The sequence below is a fragment of the Gadus chalcogrammus genome, chromosome 17 (genome assembly GCF_026213295.1).
Source record: "Gadus chalcogrammus isolate NIFS_2021 chromosome 17, NIFS_Gcha_1.0, whole genome shotgun sequence".
Classification (NCBI taxonomy): Eukaryota; Metazoa; Chordata; class Actinopteri; order Gadiformes; family Gadidae; genus Gadus; species Gadus chalcogrammus.
This window is the reverse complement of record NC_079428.1, coordinates 17403547-17420712: the sequence shown is the minus strand read 5'-3', so window position 1 is coordinate 17420712 and position 17166 is coordinate 17403547. Positions and strand designations below refer to the sequence as shown.

Here is a 17166-nt window from a genome sequence, read left to right as displayed (position 1 = left end):
TGCACTTCAAAATAGGTCCATAGCAAGGAGCTGTCACACTAAATTTGTACCGGGGGGCGAAATTTGTACCGGGCGCGTCATCATTACGTAATCCATTACAAACCTGCCCTGCAACAGATGATCGCGTCGTCCGTTGCCGGGAAGGTTTCAAAAAACATTCGCGCTCATGTTGCCAAAGACAAAATAACATAATACAGTTAACGGATCGCTAAATAATGTAATGTTTTGTGTGTTCCTTAATAAACAGACAATGTATCTTGCGCCTTGTCACATACTTAACCCGGAACAGACATCCACATGCAGCGCGCCAATCCAACTGCGCATGCTCCGTGTGACGGTCTAATAACTGATGTTGATATCATTACAGATAACACTTGTTTTTACTTTATATTTGTATTGTATTTAATTGTTTAATCAAATTTAGCAAGTAAACTGAGTGTTTAAAGCAGGTCAAGGACGAAATAGCACAATACAGATAACGGATCGCTAGATAGAAGGTTCGCGAATGTTCACGTCATTCGACGCGATCGTCCGTTGCCAGGCAACGGACGACGCGATCATCTGTTGCCAGGCAGATTTGGACTGGATTACGTATTGATGACGCGCCCGGTACAAATTTTGCCCCCGGTACAAATTTAGTGTGACAGAGCCGTTTGTTTCAGTACGACTCCTTTCAGCTGCCCACCCAACATAAACTGCTAATAAAACGCTTGAGGAGGCGTTTTGAAAAGAATGGCTAACATAATGGCTAACATAACTAAGCATAAGTGGACGACGTAAGGTGATTATGGTCAGAATCCCTATAATCATCGTGTTGAATAGTGGTGCCGAGATGATGCCTCATGAACCACCAAAGTGGTTTGTGCTCGAAGCTTCAAATGAGTACGCTAGGGACATCTAGTGGTGAATGAAATTATGACAACCCAACCCAAAATTTGATTTTTGCTTCGTGTGCCGATACAACATTAAATCATTTGAGAATTGAAGTAATTTCAGTGATACATGTGTGTGAGGGTGCCATTCATAAAATGGCACAGAGCTCATGCTAGAAAATAAATCATTTGGCAAAAGTGTGTCTCAGCAGACGCTTTTATCCAAAGCGACTTACATCGGTAAATACACACATTGACACCCTGACGTCAGAGTCAACCATGCAAGGCGACAGTCAGCTGTCAAGAGCAAAGTGACAGGGACACAACAACACTAAGCTAGGAGGAGCTGGGGAATGAACTAGCACCCTACCGGTTACAAGTCAACTGCTCTACCTCCTGAGCTAAGCCGACCCACACTGCATGATAACTGAGAAGGAGTGATTGATTTAATAGCCATTAAAGTCGAAATCTCCCGCCAATACTGAACCCATATTTCGAAGCAGTAGCCCGAGGCGAAGCCTCGAACGTCACACCCTACGTCATTTCGCCAACGTGAATCCTACTCGAAGCGGAGCTTCGCTGGGGGAGGAGCCGACATACTCGACACACGCCCCGATGCCTCGACGCAAAACGTAACCTCTAGTGTTGACTAGTCGGCGCCAACGTTAATAAGTAACTCTTATTAAAGGTTGGGTACGGAATTCGGTTTTTTGGCCATTTTTGCAAAATTACTTGAAATCCTTATCATAACCCGCTTACAGCCACTGAGTTAGAAGTACTGACATGAAAATTAAACAAGTCAATCATCTGTGGAACGGGCAGGGCTCGAAAAACTCCAGCCAATCATTTGGATTGCCACCTCGTTGCATTGGACAGTAAGTACGTCAATCAACGGTCGTACTGCACTCCCCCTCCCCCGCGCCCCGCGCGCGACCCCTTCGTGCAGTACTCGTGACCCAGAGCTCGTGACCCAGAGCAAGCTCCTGTTTGTTGTTATCCTGCGGTAGCTACTGGAACTAGTTAATCCACATTTGGACCTAGCAGTAGAAGACAATTTCCATGGCAGACAAGACGCCACCATCCCCACCACCACCACCACCACCACCAGCAAAGAGAAGGAAAACTCTTTTTCAGAGAGTAATTGATAATAAAAACGCTGAAAGAGAAAAACTGAAATCAAGAATAATCCTAGGCGCTGCTTTCGAACGTTGGCAGCCACTGAAGGACGAGAAGGGTCTAAAAACCGATGCTTGTGTGGCGGTTGACCTAGTTTCAAAGTTGATACCGTTTATACTCGGTAATACTGGTGTTGAGACGAGTGTATTACTCGTTGTGAAAATGTCCACACCGCAGCAACCCTAGTGAAAACCAGGACTTCCAATACAATTATATGAAACAAACATACATTTTCTAAAAATAGTAATGATTTATGTGACCGTTTTAATGTTCATAACATCTGGTGCAACCATAGCCACGAGAACGTATTCTCAGGAAAAAAAAAACTCAGCCTGCACTAGACTCGCAACTCGTTACATTGATAAAAAAAGATATATAGCAGCGCAGCTCAATTACACCAGTGCATGCGCGCACAGTTGAAAATCGATCGTTGTGTTCACTTCCTTCACACCATGGTTCACATCCAGCTGCTCACAGAACAAGTTTAGCGCACCACCGCTACCCTCACACTTTTTCATATAACCTTTTTTCAGCACTAGGTCATATGAGCATTAAATAAATGCTGCGTCTCAAAATGCCTTGGACAGCAGCGAGGATGACTCGCTTTGCCACGGGCCAAAACAGTTCGGAGCGACCACAGCCAGAGCGAACACAGCGGGGCAGAGGAGTGTCAGGAATAGTCTTTGGTGTACACATCAGTACGGCCTATTTTCACTACTGTTTAGTGGCAATGCAGTGTTTTATTCTATGCCTTTTTATTTTCGTATATTATTTCAATGAATACAATTTATTTATTCATAAAAACAAGATCTGGTCTTCAAATCTTTTTTCCAAATATAGGTCGTCTTACAATGGGGTTTGTGTTTATATTCGGACCAATACGGTACAGCGGGCGCTCACATGACGTTAAGCATTTCCTGGTACATAATGTGACGCTTCAGAACCTAAAATTCCGTTTCTCCCCGTTGACACGACAACACATAACCGGCGTTTTCAGAAATCTCCACTTTGGCCGGAGTTTTTAGAAATGATCGTTTTCTGTGATAAGACAGGGCCTCGGACAGGGGGTGTTGCAGCACCCCCAAAACCCCTACTTCCCGTGGTACTGGGTGCAACTTACAGCTGAATGTAGTGCCATGTTGTTAAACGAAAACCTACTCTAGCCTGGCTCGCTCTCGCGCATCTCTGTTCGCGCTCGTGCATGATTGCGCGTCCAGGTACTTGGAATGGGTGGAGTCAGAGTCAGCGTTGAAGGAGAGGGGGTAGGACCATTTGAGTTGTGTATTTTCAAAATCTGCTGGCGTTTCGCAAATCGCGTACCCAACCTTTAACTCAGCAAAGGGATGTTAGCCGTCGACATTTTCCCCAGATGTTCTAATTATGTTTCATTGTTAGACGTTTGATCTGGACTCAAGCTGTAGGCCTACCAGTCAGATGATTAACTCAGTGGAGGAGGTGAGACACCATATCAATACTTTAAACATCTGTTCATGCAACATTGGTGAGTTAATCACCATTAAATACGATCAGATAAGACCAATGTGTTCATGAAAGGGCCCCTCCATGGAGAGAATGGCAATTTAGGAGAACAATATTACTTTATTTATGCAAAATATGTGGGATTTACAACAGTTAATTGGCTGCTCTATAGCAACTGTTGACTTTGATAGATTCAGTATTACCTAGAATGTGTTACGGTTGTAGTTAAGGTTGTTTATCTACGAAGTGGTAAGGTTAGATGAACAGTATTGGACATTATGTTGTCTGTTTGTGTTGAAGGAGGACATTGCGGATATCAGGGCCTACTTTTCCACAACAAAATGGAACCGCCTCTGTATGGCAGAGAAAAAAAGATTCCTGCAGATCAAGGAAAACCATTTGGTTATGTCGTCTCTTGGTAAACCACTCATACTTAAATACTATTTTACTGAGTACATTAATAAACATACAGACACAGGTGGTGCTGCTGTACACATCACTGCTTCTTTTGTGTCTGTGTGTGTGTGTGTGTGTGTGTGTGTGTGTGTGTGTGTGTGTGTGTGTGTGTGTGTGTGTGTGTGTGTGTGTGTGTGTGTGTGTGTGTGTGTGTCAGGCCTGTCCTTTGTGGCTCCAGCCTTCATGAGGAGAGAGAAGCCCGGCCAGGTGAGAGTCTGCTCACCTGAAGAGACGGACTATGAGGAGGAGCAGCTCTGGACCTCTGGATTGACCGGTACAAAGACATTTACAAGACATTTCTGGAAGGAGTAATGTGCAGTGAACATTATCCCTTTCAAAGCCCTGAAGATACATTAGCCTGCAAATACTGCTTAATCATTTGACCAAAGATATAGCAACAAAAAGGGGTTTTATTGATTTAAAGGGATTTTATTGCATCTGAAAAAAGGAAAACCTGTACTAAACATATTTAACAATAGGTTGTACCTCATAGTAAATTAGCAGGTTATATTACCCATTTTAGTCAGTTAGTTGAAGTGAGTCGTTTATATACTACTTTATAGTCAGTTAGTAGGAGTTAGTAGCATACATCCTTACTTACAGTTAGTCAGATATAGTATGTAAGTTAGGTTTTATACTTCATTGGTCGTTAGTAGCTTATACTACCTTTTTAGTCATTTAGTAGTGAGTAGGATACTTCCTTACTTAGAGTCAGTAAGTAGTTATTTGGTTAAATATTAATTTATCGTAAGTCAGAAAGTTAAATACTACCTTATAGTAAGTTAATAGTAATAGGTTTTATACTGCCTCGTTGTTAATAGCTTCTAAGCTACCTTTAAGTCAGTTAGTCATAGTTAATATAGTACATCCTTACATATGGTCTGTTTGTTGTAGTTAATAGGTCACACCCTAACTCATATAGTCAGTTGTAATAGTTAGCAGGTTACATCCTAACCTAAAGCCAGTTATGTCAGCAGGTGCTCGAGTGTGGAAGCCACCAACAGTCAGACAGGGGTCTCTACAACAGCCCAGTACGTCAGATGCAGTGTCTGTACAGGTATAAAACAGCACACATCACCTTCAGCAGCCTTACCATGTCCTGTCCTCTATGGTACGAGACCTGCTTCATGTCTGTGTGACAGCAGACTCATGGATCAAGGGTATTAATGACACCAGCACGATGTATAACCTTAGACGTATTGTTGCTAGGAGGTAAGGTACCTACTAGGGGTGTACGGTATAAACGGTGCTGAATTTATACCGGTGTGAATTTGCGCTACGGTATGGATTTTGACGTTACCGTGAGACCGGTGTGACCGGTAGACAATGTTGTGTGTAACGCGTAACAAAGTAAGTAATGCGTTAATACAGTTCCCTGACTACTTTTCATGTAAAAAGTAAAGTTACGAGCAACTACTGAAAATATGGTAACGAAACATAGTTCCTTTTTCAATTCGGCACCACGTTACTTTTCCCAAGGACAGATTGACAGCGATACTGCCTTCTCAGGCCGTATGCTATTGCGCAAGCACGCAGGCGCGCAGCAAGCCCTCCTGCGTTGCGCAATAGTCCCTTCACAAGCTCTCATTCCACAATGTACGAGACAGACACTGGTAGCGGGAAGCCGTCTCTGATATCAGACATTGCTTCTCAGGCATTTTGAAAGCCAGTCCTTAACACAAAATGCCAGTGGTGGAACGAGATGACAAACGTTGTCACTGTTTACCTGTCTAAGGACATGGTTCCCTTTCAAAATGTCGATAGAAAGGGCTTTAAAGAGATGGTCAAAACACTCGATCCCAGGTACGCGTTACATGCCCGCACACACTTCAGCCAAATTGAGATGCCAAAACTATACGGCAAGGTCCACAAGCAAGTGGAGAAACAAATCCATACTATTAATCATTAGTGTTTTTCAGAGATGGAAGTAACTTTAATTTAATTTTTTGATGTGGTTTTGATGCCTTTCCAGTATTTTTCCCCCTTCAGAGGCATTTATATCGAAATTAGAAGATACAATTAACATACAGTGATATAATACCGTTACCGTCTATTCCTCAAATCTTACCGTGATATAGGGCTGGGCGATATTGCAAAAAATATTATCACGATTTTTTTTTCGATATCGATATTAATCACGATATATAATATAAAAAAAAATATATATATATTTTTTCTTTTCTCTTATTTTCATTGTTGTTGATAGGCTGTGTGTGTGTGTGTGTGTGTGTGTGTGTGTGTGTGTGTGTGTGTGTGTGTGTGTGTGTGTGTGTGTGTGTGTGTGTGTGTGTGTGTGTGTGTGTGTGTGTGTGTGTGCACCAGGTAATGGGCGTGTACTTAGGCATTAACAGCAAAACTGCGATCTGACTATTTTGTTTATTTCTGCCGCATTGGCTGTCAGGTAAATCCACATCAGAAATGTTGTTTAAAAAAAAAACAAAAAAAAAACAAACCTTTTTTTCATATCGAGCATTTATGTCTAATGCTTATCGCCGTAATCGACGTGAGATTTATCGCGATTAATAATCGTTATCGCCCAGCCCTACCGTGATGTACATTTTAGTCCATACCGTACAGCCCTAGCACCTACCCACATTAAAAAAACTGGGAGTACTCCTAACTAGACGTTCTGTCTGTCAGAGTCTCTCAGGGTGGGGGTGGAGTGACCAGGAGGTCTCTGGAGGGACCACTCCTTCTCATCCAGAGATCGACCCCCCCGGAGGAGGAGTAGAGAGGGGCTCTGCAGTCCAGGAGGAGGTCTCCTTGGGTTAGCTCTGATCCCACCACTGCTTCACTGCAATAACACCTTTTTGTGCACGTATAGTCTGTAACTGTGTGTGTGTGTGTGTGTGTGTGTGTGTGTGTGTGTGTGTGTGTGTGTGTGTGTGTGTGTGTGTGTGTGTGTGTGTGTGTGTGTGTGTGTGTGTGTGTGTCAGTTCTCCATGAACATTTGCAGGGCTCAAGTGTTTATTCAAGAGAGACGAACCTGAGAAATGTTCTCAGAGTTAACTACCAAGAACCGGAAGTACCTAAGGATGACGACTACTTCTGTAAGAGGGCTCTCTGTCTCTGTCTCTGTCTCTCTCTCTGTCTGTGTCTCTGTCTCTGTCTCTGTCTCTGTCTCTGTCTCTGTCTCTGTCTCTCTCTCTGTCTCTGTCTCTGTCTCTCTCTCCCCACCTCTTTTTCCCCACCTCTTTTCATTCACAAACCAATTTTTAATCTTCCTGTTTCTGTCTATTTAATATAGATTTGTAGCTGAAGCTCTTTTGGACATAATAAATAAATGAACTTTCTCCAGTCTGTGATGAGTGTAGGACTTTCTTCCTCGAAGAGTGCGAGGTCCACGGTCCTATCGTCTTCGTGGCTGATCGCCCCGTTGCTGTCAGAGAGAAAGACAGAGCCAAGAAGACGCTGCCCGCTGGGTTTGAGGTATATGTCGTACTTTAACACAACAAAGTTCTCCCCGTCCAATGAGACGGTATAACATTCATTGTTTAATACATTTCCCAGCTAATGTATATAAAAACAGTAATGTGAACAGGTATATTGCCAAAGCAGATGGATATACTGTATCTCTCCCCCAATGGTTCTTCTTCCTGAATCGTGCTTTCCGTCTATCTCTCCCTCTCTCCCCCCATTTCCCTCTATCTGCCTCTCTTTGTGACTCCCTCTCTGAACTCCCCCCCCTGTCCCAACCCCCTCTTTCCTTTCCTCCCTCCCTCTTCCTGTCTAAATCTCTCTCTTTCTCACTTGTTTCCCAACTACTCATCTCCATTCATTTCTTATCATATCTTATCTTCCTCTCCCCCCCCTCCATCCTCACCACCTCTCTTCCTCTCTCCATTCCTCTCACCTCTCTTTGTCTCTCCCTGCCTCAATCTCTCTACATCTCTCTTCTCCATGTTTCTCCATCTCGCTCTCCTCTACCTCTCTTGTATTCTATCTCTCCTACCTCCTCCACCTCTCCCTCCCTCTATGTATTCCTCTCACTCTACGACTCTCCTCCTCTCTCCGTCTCTGTCTCATGTGGGGTAGATCAGAGATTCTGGGATCCCTGGGGCCGGTCTAGGGGTGTTTTACTGTGGAGACGGTGGCCTTCCCATTGGAACACACTTTGGACCCTACGAAGGACACAGGACAGATGAAGAGGGAGCCCTAGAGTGGATACTCCTGGGAGGTCAGTGTGTTTGTATTCATTTATTTGATCTAGTCATGTATGTGTGCTTTTGTGTTTATTGGATGGCATAGAGTCTGATTAACACATTTCTCCAGATCTACAAGAGCAGACACAGTGATTACATTGATGCAAAGAGAGAGGACACTTTCTAACTGGATGAGGTAGGACCCTATTCACTTTTATACCATCTACTGCATGAATAATGTTCACAATTTTCTTACTTACATTACTTGATTGATAACATTTATATTTCTCCATGTCTGTTATCTGATTAGATCCACAATATTTTCTGTGTTGCTATGACGTATGCAGAAGATACACTGTAAAGGTGTGTTGACGTACCTGTCTGTGTGTTAGGTACGTCAATTGTGCTCGCAATGAAGAGGAACAGAACCTAATAGCGTTTCAGCACAAAGGAGGGATTCTGTATCGCTCCTGTGGCCTCGTGACTTCAGGAGCAGAGCTCTTGGTCTGGTATGGGGACGAATACGCCAGACATCTGGGAATCGGATTTGATCGACTGTGGAACAACAAGAGCTCTACTAAGGTCTGCCTTTCTGTCAGGGTTTGGTTTCTATGCGGCACTTCATGACCACATCTCTCATTTTAATTCAAAAGAGCTTGGACAATAAACATCTACATTAACAAAGCAGTCAAGAAATTATACAGGAAATAGTAAAGTTTTAACATAAATTTCAATATAATAAACAAAAGATGACAACATAATAGGAAATATATTCTTACTTGGAAAAATGTCTAAATGAAAAATATACAGTACTACGGAGGTTTCAAAAAAACAATCCAATTATACAAATTCAGGTATGCTTGATTAGGATGTGCAGCCTTATCAAGCCCCAAAGCCTAAAGCACCTGACTCTGGCCAGATGAGGCTGCTTAAACCAGCCATCAGCAGCACTCTCAAAATAAAATACATATGACTCTCTCTTTCTCCTAGGAGGGAAATCCCAGCTGACACCAGCACAGGCTTTCCCCTGTCCCGAGTGTCCGTACTCCTACACGTCTCAGATCTTCCTCCACAAACACATGAAGAGGAGCCATGGCGACCTGTACGGCCGACTGCTGAGGAGTGGAGAAATCAAGGTGGAGCCTAGTCTCCTCCCATACGTCGCAGCCTCCTATCAAGAACCAATCGGAGCCTCCCCGGGAACCGTCCAAAGCACGAGCCAGATTCCAGCAGAAGGAGCCGGGACGCCACAGATGTGAGAAGTGCAGTAAAACCTTTAGTCGCTCTGATAGTCTGAAGAGGACACCAGCGCATCCACACGGGAGAGAAACCATACCACTGTAAACAGTGTGGGGAACATTTAGTCTATCTGGTGAACTGAAGAGACACCAGCGCATCCACAACAGGAGCAGAAAACCATACCAATGTAAACAGTGTGGGGAAAACATTTAGACAGTCTGGTCATCTGACTGTACACCAGCGCATCCACACAGGAGAGAACCATACCAATGTAAACAGTGTGGGAAAACATTTAGACAGTCTGGTCATCTGACTGTACACCAGCGCATCCACACAGGAGAGAAACCATACCACTGTCAACAGTGTGGGGAAACATTTAGTCAGTCTGGTGATCTGAAGAAACACCAGCGCATCCACACGGGAGAGAAACCATACCACTGTAAACAGTGGGGAAAACATTTAGGTCAGTCTGGTCATCTGATGTACACCAGCGCATCCACACAGGAGAGAAACCATACCACTGTCACAGTGTGGGGAAAACATTTAGTCTATCTGGTGATCTGAAGAAACACCAGCGCATCCACACGGGAGAGAAACCATACACTGTCAACAGTGTGGGGAAACCATTTAGTCTATCTGGTGATCTGAAGAAACACCAGGCATCCACACAGGAGGAGAACCATACCACTGTAAACAGTGTGGGGAAAAACGTTTAGTAGATCTGATACTCTGAAGGAACACCAACGCTCCACACAGGAGAGAAACCATACCACTGTAAACCAGTGTGGGAAAACATTTAGTCAATCTGGTCGTCTCAAGCGTCACCACACAACTTCACAGAGGAGTCTCCACCCAAACAACCATGTGAAGAAACTAAATGGTTCCCAGACATTCTGTTATTCAGATCTAATCGAACATGGTCCTTGCTGTTATATGTTTTAAAAGGGCACATGAACGGTTAATTGTTATCTTATCAACTTTATGTATTTATTTATATTCATGTCTGTATGAGTGAAGGTTTTTACCGAAAAATAGTTTGAGAGAGATAATGTTAACTGAATTATTCTCTGACGTCATTGTTATATTTATTACATTTGTATGTATTTATTTATTTATCCTGTAGAAATTCAAATAAAATCAGATATGCAGTGTTTGAGATGTCTGGTTTTGTCTGGATAGAATAGATGCAGTCCAACATGTTGGTGAATTATATTTGATATGCTGTTATGTATAACGTAGAATTCAAAGGATGAGCTGAGGTCCGTTACTGACCACCAGAGGGAACCACAGCTCCACGAAGATGTTCCCCTTCCCCGGATTCAGTGACATTTTGAATTAATTATTGATAATTATGTTTCAATCTTCCAATAATAATTACTATTCACCGTCCTTCAATGGAAGTGAGAAAAAAAAGGATGTCTGATTTAACCGTTGAAGAGGCCTGTGATTTGGTAGGCTAATACAGTGAACAAATGATAGATATATCAACCAGTGGCGGTGGGTCAATAGAGGGCGCTAGGGCGCCGCCCCTCCGTGAAATATTCACTTCATATACAAAGCTGCAAACTTGTCGCTTTCTGCGACAATCGCCGTTTTCTTGGTCTATTTGGTCATTCACGTGAATCGTGCAGAACCGGAGAGTTTTGTTTTTTGGGGGGGGGGGGGGTCCAGAATTGCGAAAAATTATAAAGTATAAACAAAACATACAAACTGGTAAGCTTTTCCCACCATCGTATTGGTTTAAATTTAAATAAGCCATTTTTTTAAGCCAATCGTGAAAAAGGCCGACAGTCGGCTGACTGGATCTGGCACTCAAATTGTCTTGACCCCGGTGGAGGAGCTGTTAATAAACATAAAATCAGGGCGCCCTGGCATGGAGGGGGTACCTGGAGGTAGCCCATGGAAAGCCAAGAAGGCCACAATCCGGCCCTAGAATGGCGCGGTAAAAGTGCAAAACCGCACGGAAACCGTACGGATCCGTGCGGTTTGGCAAGAATTCCGTACGGAAACCGTATGGATTCCGTACGGTTTTGAATGACTAATAGCCGCGGCTATTAGTCATTCACTCCGGCTATTAGTCATTCACTCCGGCTATTAGTTATTCACTCCGGGCTATTAGGTATGCAGAACGAGCCCCTCCCTCTTCTTGCTTGACCACTAAGTTTGAAGGCTGTCTAACCAATCAGTGAAGAGAAATACCAGGACTAAAGTAACGCATTGTCGAGACTAGAGCTGCAGTGCCTCCATGTTTCGCCGTAACATAAAGCTGTGTTGTCTTTACTAGTTTCACTGCAATGTAATGACCACCACTAGCTAGTGGAAAATACATTTGTGTCTAGTACAGTGTTATGTTAGGCTATAATTGTGATGGCAAAATGTGCGAAATAGCCGTCAATATTCGGGGTTGTCCACATCCCTCGATTGTTGCGTGTCCCCCGATCTAAATGTTCTCAATATGGCATTTCACTATTATATATATATTCCGTTGCGTGGCTGTCCTGGTAGAGCCGTATACGCAGCGTGACTATGACTTTCCGAGCGGATCACGGGGGGCTCTTCAATCATTTATTGAGGGGGGGACCGACCAGAGAGTTCTGTACCCTCCTCATCGACCAAATACAGAACTTCTTTATATCTGAAGGTCCTGAGGGCAACACAACCCTGGCCCTGAAACAGTGTTGGTAAGCTTTGAATTTAATTTATGGTATGGGGCGTTGCAATTTAGAGTTTTTAACATGCATTTAAAATGAGCAACAACCTTTAATAACCTTGTGCTTTTCCCCTTATCACAGCATTGCAGAAAGGACAGTACAGGCTGGTGGGGCAGATGATTGCCCTCTGCCTGGTGCAGGGGCAGGTCTCTCCGAGATTCCTATCACAGCGCCTCTACAGACAGGTTTGTAAGCTGTCCCCTCTTCCTGCCACTTTGGAAGAGGTGACAGATTACAATTTGAGGACCAAGCTCCAAAAGGCAAGTAAATGGTTAATGTTAATTGAAACCACTTTTTGGAGAAGCGTTTTTGTGTCAAGATACTGTGTGGTGTGCTCTATAGTGTACTGATGTTGAATTTCAATGTATGATTTATGTCATACACATATGTCAATGCATTCTTTACTGTTAGAAGATAATTTGTGCCATGAAAGTGCTTAGAAATCCCAAATAATGATTATTGTTCCTAATGTATGATATTAGATTGCAGATGCCACACATGTGGAAGGTGCCAGGGAGGCTATGGAGGAGGCCACAGACGAGCTCTCCCTCATGGGCTCCTTCTCCTTTGTGCGGAGCCTCCCGCATAGGGATGAGCTGCTGGGGGCAGCCCTCAACTTCCTCACAGAGGGCTGTATTTTGACTGCTCTCAATCAGTAAGTGGAGCTGGGAATTGACTATTTAATGGACTGAGACCTTTGTGTTGGAGTGAAAAGTTATCATGTGTTCCAAAATAATCTAAATTTATATTAATTGAAAGGATTCCTTGTCTAATTGATTTTTTATCTTCACATTATGTACAATGGAGTAGGCTAGAACAGGCTTCAGAGCAACAGACCTTATATTTTCTATGATCTATTATCTCATTGATTTTACAGATTCAAAGAAGGGTTGGAGACCTTCGGGATTCTAGCTCTTTTGAGGATCCACCATGAGGAGCTCAAGGGGGTCTTCATGGACACACCTGAGCCGCTGCTGGCCTCCCGGTTGGAGTCCACATTCATGACGTCCTACCTGTCTGAGCCGGGCTCCAATCGGAGGAGGAAGGAGGCCAGGACCCTTATATATTGGAGGGACTGGCTGATCGAGGTGGAGGGTAAGGAAGTGTTTCTATCTACAACCCTTATCTATCTAATTGTTCTTTGTTAATATATGCTTATTCTGAATTTGATGCACAATTCAAAACAGGGGACCACCAAAGAGGAAAGCTGTAGAATGCTCAAAAAACAACAATGTTCAACTGTTTCAACATTAGTAACTGGTAACAGGTGATATTATCATGAATGGATATAAAAGGGGCATCCTGTAGAAGTTAAGTCTTCACAAACAATAATGGGTCACAAAACACAAAGGAAAAATACAAGACTGTTTACAGCTCTGCATGAATGAACAAATGCACACATGAAAATATTTACTATTTGATTTGTGAACCTAGGCATACCTGTAAATACAGCACTGCATAGGGAATTATAGTGAACCGATTGTGACAGAACCAGCATAACACATTTTATATTTTTTTCGAAAGAATGACACTATTAGTGCACACTTAGGGTTAAACAAGGACTTTTGAACATTTCTATTGTGATCTGAGAAATGCAACCTAAACCAACATAAAACATAACCTACATTTCTCTGCTGAGATTAATAAAGTATATCTTATCTTAACTAAGGACGACGAAAGATTGGCACATGTCAGGAAGTGTAAAATTCCTGTTAATGTTCACATGCGGTCGTTCTTACAAGTTATCTCTTATGTACTAACAGATGGAGATACGAGTCTCGAGGTTCTGGCGTTTGCCATGGGCCTCAAAAGGATTCCTGCTGTGGGTTTTCCCATCGGACCCCGGCTTGAATTCCTCCATGAGGAAGATGGACGGCCCTTTTCCCCCACGGCCAATACCTGTTCCCTGGTCCTCAGGCTACCGGTGTATCCGGAGTACAATCGATTTAAGGAGGCCATGGAGGAAGGTGCCCAACCCCCGTGGAAGGACGCTTGGAGTGCCCCACACACACACAGGGAAGGACGCTTGGAGTGCCCCACACACACAGGGAAGGACGCTTGGAGTGCCCCCACACACACACACACACACACACAGGGAAGGACGCTTGGAGTGCCCCACACACACACACACAGGGAAGGACGCTTGGAGTGCCCCCACACACACAGGGAAGGACGCTTGGAGGGCCCCCACACACACACACAGGGTAGGACGTTTGGAGTGCCCCCACACACACACAGGGAAGGACGCTTGGAGTGCCCCACACACACACAGGGAAGGACGCTTGGAGTGCCCCCCACACACACACACAGGGAAGGACGCTTGGAGTGCCCCCACACACACACACACACACACAGGGAAGGACGCTTAGAGTGCCCCCACACACACACACACACACACACACACACACACACACACAGGGAAGGACGCTTGGAGTGCTCCCCCACACACACACAGGGAAGGACGCTTGGTGTGCCCCCACACACACACAGGGAAGGACGCTTGGAGTGCCCCACACACACACAGGGAAGGACGCTTGGAGTGCCCCCACACACACAGGGAAGGACGCTTGGAGTGCCCCCACACACACACACACACAGGGAAGGACGCTTGGAGTGCCCCCCACACACACACACACACACACACACACACAGGGAAGGACGCTTGGAGTGCCCCCACACACACACACACACACACACCTTTTTTCCCACTCATGACCTGCACCTTGACGTGGTGAGTGGGCTTTCCACCAAGCCAGGTCAAAACTATTGTGTTCCAGACTCACTATGTTAAAGGTAAACAAAAACAAATGTCTGACTGCAACAAAGTGCTCTATCTCTGTAAAGTACAATGGGGAATTACAAAAGTCCTACATGGTTGAACTGTATCTTCCAAATGTTACAGACAGACTTCTCAGTGACTTGGCTGAATTCATTGGCTTGGCTGAGTTCTGTTCCTGTTGTGGTAATAAGAAGTAGAGCCCCCCATCTTCATCTGCCTGCAGCTGCCTTCTCCAGGTCAACTTCGTCCTGAATGGGCTTCCTTCCAATCGGGCCCTGCTCCTCACATTAAGCATAGCCCAACTTTACCCAAGACGCAGATGTTTTTTTCACTGCTATCCCTCAATAAAGTTTCTTTGATGTGTTGTTAATTATGTATGACTAATGCTGCCCTACTGTGTGAAAGGTGTGAAAACTTTGGGATGGCTTATGGTCATGATGTTTACGTTGAGAAATATGTAGTAGGCCTACTGCTTAGAAATGAATTTATATGAAGCTTGTTTATATGCTATTTCCCATGATGATAAATTAACATTTCATTGCTGTGAGTTGTGAAGATTATACAAATAAATAGTAAATGCGCTGAATCAGAATACTCATTTCCCATGATGATATATTAACATTGCATTGCTGCAAGATTTGTGAAGATTATACAAATACATTTTAAATCCGCTGGATCAGAATACTCTATCAAAACTTTAGTGATGGATTGTAAATGCCCTTACCGAAGTACTGTACAATAAGTGCAATTTGGAGGTACACTTGTATTTCACTTGAGTATTTAATTAAACCGACTTATCTCCAGATGTTTGCGATAAACTGGAGGATGACGGGAGAAAATCCTGAAAATAAATGATTGAAGAGCCCCCCATGATCCGCTCGGAAAGTCATAGTCACGCTGATTACAGGTGTTTTTAAAATGCGTATACGGCTCTCACATGACACGCAACGGACACATGCCACGCAACGGACACATCATTTTACATCATTTGATGTATTGCTGTATTAAACCAGCAAACCATCTCAAGGAAATGTAACAAAGCTGTAGCTGAAAGATTCATCCACAAACATCAGAATAGAAAAACACTGGCAGGGACCATTTTAGCGCATAATGACTACTGCTGCCTATGCTTGTGGCAGTAATGCAATTCTGCTGAATTATTTGGAGGACTTGTAGCCTACTTGTAGTGAGGTATTTTTAACAGTGCGGAATCTACAGCTGGTCACTTTCACTGGCTAAGCAAAATGAATCCCGAACAGTTGAACCTCTGAATTGATCCTGAAAGCCTATGTCCTAGAATAATTCATTTGTATTCCGTTTTAGGCCATCTCACTAAAGGTAACTTAATAGCCTATTTAAGCTCACCAAGTCCAGTATTCAGAATTCAAAGCATTTATTCACAAATACGTTCTATTTTTTTGACAAGCGGAGCCGACAGTCCTGTGCAAGTAGCCTTTGCAAATTAGCCATGTACGCCAAACAGAAGATACGCAATGAACTGATTGTTGCGCATTGTTCTGGATATGTAGGCTGGTAAATTGTGGTTGTTTGTGGTCTTAGTGAAACAGCCTTGCCTTGGAGTTGGAGTGATTGTGTGAATGTGCGAGAGAGTGCACCTGCCGTGGTGATGTTGGGCTTGTTGTGGGCTTATGTGTGATCAATGATGTATCTGTCTGATCGTATTAGCTGGTTAAATAATGTCACAAGATCGGTCATACTGCAGGCTCTCATTTGCAAATGCACTGATTGTGTGCCCGTCTCCGATATGCTATATACCTGGCATTTATTCAGTTCATGTTCTTCTGAGTGTGCAAGAACGGTGCCAATTATTGTCGTGTTTGCATTGTAATGCACAACTTTGCCCCTGCCTGTTATAAAATAACGTGCATCCCAACAACTTTAGCCAATGCAGGCTCCTATTGCTTTACCAGTCTTTAAAGTGAGTGTGTGTGTGTGTGTGTGTGTGTGTATGTGTGTGTGTGTGTGTGTGTGTGTGTGCGTGCGTGTGTGTTGGCATGTAGGCTATAGATATAGATTGATTGTCTTGGCTTGCTTGCATCCATGAAATATTGTAATGTTATGGCCTACTCAATGGCCTACTCAATGCACACTGCCATCTCAATATATAGCCTAACATATACAAATATATCACTGTACTAGACACAAATGTATTTTCCACTAGCTAGTGGTCATTACATTGTAGTGAAACTAGTAAAGACAACACAGCTTTATGTTACGGCGAAACATGGAAGCACTGCAGCTTTTGTCTCGACAATGCGTTACTTTAGTCTGGTATTTCTCTTCACTGATTG

General features: G+C 43.7%; 1 protein-coding gene and 2 long non-coding RNA genes across 4 annotated transcripts in view; 2 read left to right on the top strand and 1 right to left on the bottom strand.

Annotated features, from left to right (window-relative positions):
- Positions 1 to 17166, bottom strand: part of LOC130369646 (uncharacterized) — a 196225-nt gene that overhangs the window by 27973 nt on the left and 151086 nt on the right. The window lies entirely within an intron of this gene.
- Positions 3384 to 5077, top strand: LOC130369671 (uncharacterized). Its single transcript, XR_008892861.1, has 4 exons — positions 3384 to 3503; positions 3828 to 3945; positions 4141 to 4257; positions 4961 to 5077. It is a non-coding gene; the product is annotated as an uncharacterized LOC130369671 (long non-coding RNA).
- LOC130369672 (uncharacterized) lies at positions 6644 to 8318 on the top strand. The gene is made up of 5 exons (XR_008892862.1): positions 6644 to 6750; positions 6920 to 7033; positions 7282 to 7412; positions 8019 to 8160; positions 8256 to 8318. It is a non-coding gene; the product is annotated as an uncharacterized LOC130369672 (long non-coding RNA).